Here is a 3,699-nt window from a genome sequence, read left to right on the forward strand (position 1 = left end):
ATGCGGATTCGAACCCGCGACCCTCAGATTGTGAGTCGAGCGCCTTATCCACCTGGCCATGCCGGGCTCTAACCGACTAATTTACTTGCCGAAAGGGAGAATTAGAGCTACAGGAAACAATGACTTGTCGTGAATTACATACGTTTGGCAATTCAATGAAGTTATCTATCATAAGAACTTATGAATGAAAGTCAGAAAATATAAATAGTAATCTGTCAATCACGTCATTTCTGCTGTATTGAATACCGAGGCCCGGTATGGCCAGGTTGTTAGGGCCCTAGACTCGCAATCTGAGGGTCGCGGGTTCGAATCCCCGTTACCGAACATGCTCACCCTTTCAGGCATTATAATGTGACGGTCAATCCCACTATTCGTTGGTAAAAGAGTAGCCCAAGAGTTGGCGGTGGGAGGTGATGACTAGCTGTCTTCCCTCTAGCCTTACACTACTAAATTAGGGACGGCTAGCGCAGATAGCCCTCGTGTAGCTTTGCCCGAAATTCAAAACAAACAAATCATTCAATCCCGAAAAGGTACATTACCAGGAATTTTCCAGCCTGTTGGGATAGAATAGGCTTAGTAGTGGTTGATACAATATTTATATTATCGTATTGCACGAACAACAAGTAGTTAAGTCATTACACATCAGAATTATGGTAAGGATTTCAGATATGCAAGAAGAAATCATATAACTATTTGTTGTTTATTTGTCTTCTACTGTGTTTAACTTTAGTCTCGTATTTTAGTTAACTTTAGTTTCGTATTTTTTGTATAGCTTGAGCTCCGTTTGGGGTTAACTGCTGGAGGAGTAAACATGCAAAATCTTCAAGGGAGTCTAGAGGGCGCTTTTGGCATGAAAATATAGCAAAGCCCGGATGGAAAAACCACCATTGGAGTGGAAGCATCTTTTGAACAAGACTTAATCATAATCGATTTCCAAAATGTGACTTTTATACCAGACTACGTCTACGCAATTGGAATAACAACTGATAACAACTGATCCAGCTAATTTAAAGCTCTGCTGAACGATTAAGCAAGTGGAGTTTGATTTCAATAATAACTGATCTAGCCAGTTCAAAGTTACTCATAACAATAATAAATTATTTTTATTTCAAAAAGAATTGCTCTCTTTTACCTTAATTATTTTATTTAAACAATAAACTTTTTCACCGAACCCTCAACTGAAAATAATTTTCCGGAGTATAGTGCTGCCACCTATTATACGGAATATGAACCAGTTAGTAGTATAAAAACTAAATTTTGCTTATAAAGTGCAGACTGCAGATTGTTTGTTTTAGCTTAAAGCTACATAACAGGGTATCTGCACATTGTAAGTTACGGGGAATCGAACTCCAAATTTTAGCGTTGTAAGTCAGAAAATTGAGAGACTCTAGTTTTGCCAAAAAGTAAGAATAAATTATATCTTAATTTGAAAAAATGACTATGAGAGATTGTAAACGTTACATTTGAAATTTTTTCCAAACGTTTTAGACATGGAGAATTAACAATAATTAAACTCATAAATATTAACTATTCAGATCCTAATCTGAGCTAAAAACGTGATTTCGTTTCCAGAATGAGAGAATGAACTAAATAAAGTGAATAATGAATTGAAAAATTTTAGCTTTTTTTTGTTGAGCTTGTTTGTTTTAATGCAAAGCCACAGTAAGCAATCTATCCACAGAGAGCCCATTGTGTAGTTTTTTGCTTAACTACAAACAACTACCCAAGATACGTTGTTTGTTTTGAATTTTCATCCCCAGTTTAGCAGTGAAAGACTAGAGAGAAGGCAGCTAGTCATCACCACCCACCGCCAACTCTTGGGCTACTCTTTTACCAACGACTAGGTGGATTGACCGTCACTGAAATGGCGAGCATGTTTGAAGGGACGGGGATTCGAACCCGCGATCCTGAGATTGCAAGTCGAGGGCCGTAACCACCACTATGACTTTTTTTTTAATTGATTGTTTGTTTAAGAATTATCATGTAAATCTACACCACAGCTGCCCGTAATTTGGGCTAGACGAAAAGCAGCTAGTCACCATTCACCCACTGCCAGTTCTTGGGCTAATGTAATCGAATAATGGGATTTGATTGTTACTCTTTTAACACATCCATGACTCCAAAGTGTGCTAAACGATTTTTTGGAAGCGGGATGCGCACCATGGACCCTTAGATTCACAGTCCGGCACGGTATTCACTGGGTCACACCTCTGACAAGTTCCAATTTAAAAAACACTCTGCGATCTAGCGCTTATAGAGGGTAGATAAATAACAGATAATTATTTATATCAAATTTTAATGATATCATTATTAATATCGGAACAGAGGGAAAATAAAGCCCTAAATATCAATATAATTGTACATTAAAAGGGCAGCTCGAATGTGCAAGTGATCCGTATAAATGAAATGTAGTGTAAATTGTACATTACAGCATAAGTTGAAAGACTGTTTGTTAAGAGTTGAAACGAATAAGTGGAATAACGATCGCGATATTCTACACGAAATACGTCATTAAATAGCTTCAAACTTTCAATAACTAGATCGTTTTGAGTCATCAAATGGGTACCGTCACTGTTCTAGCGGTTAACCTGCTGGACTTTGAATTCTAGAGGTATGGTGCGTTATAAGAGTGACGACCAGATCCAATTATTATATTTCCAAGAACTTGTGTATATGATGTTGAGTAGCTGACTTTTCTGTAGTATGTTGTTTCAAAATTCTGATACATCAAGAGGTATTTGTAATGTAATACATCATAGCTGACAAAAATGTACATCCACGTGCTGTTTCCTCTTTAGAGCACTTTTACAACTTCAACTTATATACTGAACCAAAACTTCTCTATTTAACTTTTGTGGCAATGAGTATGAGTGTTTTAATAAGATAAAGGATTACGTAAATCTTATTTTAGTATAAAGTACCATCGCAAGCGCCATCTGTCCGCACATTGTGTAAGTACACTGCGAAAAAGTTAGCTTTTAAACTACTATTAAACTACCTCAAATTTTAACGTTATAAGCGCTAATTGATTTGCTTGGAAATAATGAATGTTATCGTGATTTGTTACACTTCCAGAATTCAAATATAAATAAAGAAATTGAAAACAAATTAAATTTTCTAATGATATTTTTAATAAACCGAATGCACTCTACAACCTTACTGTACACAAGATATTCTTAACCGATTTCAACAGAGAAAATAATAATCGATTTTAATTTCTAGGCCTATTTGAAACATGACAGTGTTAACTGAACCCTAGCATGGACTCTGATATACTCAATCTCGTTTTATATTATTGAAATGTTGATGAAAATACCAATATTTTAATATAAATGAATAAAACCCTATAATCCGAGCGCTTTTGAAAGGTGGATCTTTCTTCTTGAGGTATGGCTTTAAAGTCTATATACACCTATGGTAGTTTAAATTTTATTTCTAACATTGTAATTCCTTTGGAGCTGTTTACACAAGCCTGTTTTAAAAGAGGCAAAAAATGTCAATATTGATATTGTTACGTATTAGAATTTAAAATAGCCTGAAATTGAGTTAAATGATAAATTTAAATTTAGTACTTGAGTAAAAGCCGATATATAGTCAGTTTATGGTATTTGCCAACAACATTGATACACACAGTTTTCTTTTTTAACACAAATACGTTTTAATATACACACAACAACACAGTTTATAATAACAGTTATT

This window comes from Limulus polyphemus, unplaced genomic scaffold, assembly GCF_000517525.1.
Source record: "Limulus polyphemus unplaced genomic scaffold, Limulus_polyphemus-2.1.2 Scaffold7122, whole genome shotgun sequence".
NCBI lineage: Eukaryota > Metazoa > Arthropoda > Merostomata > Xiphosura > Limulidae > Limulus > Limulus polyphemus.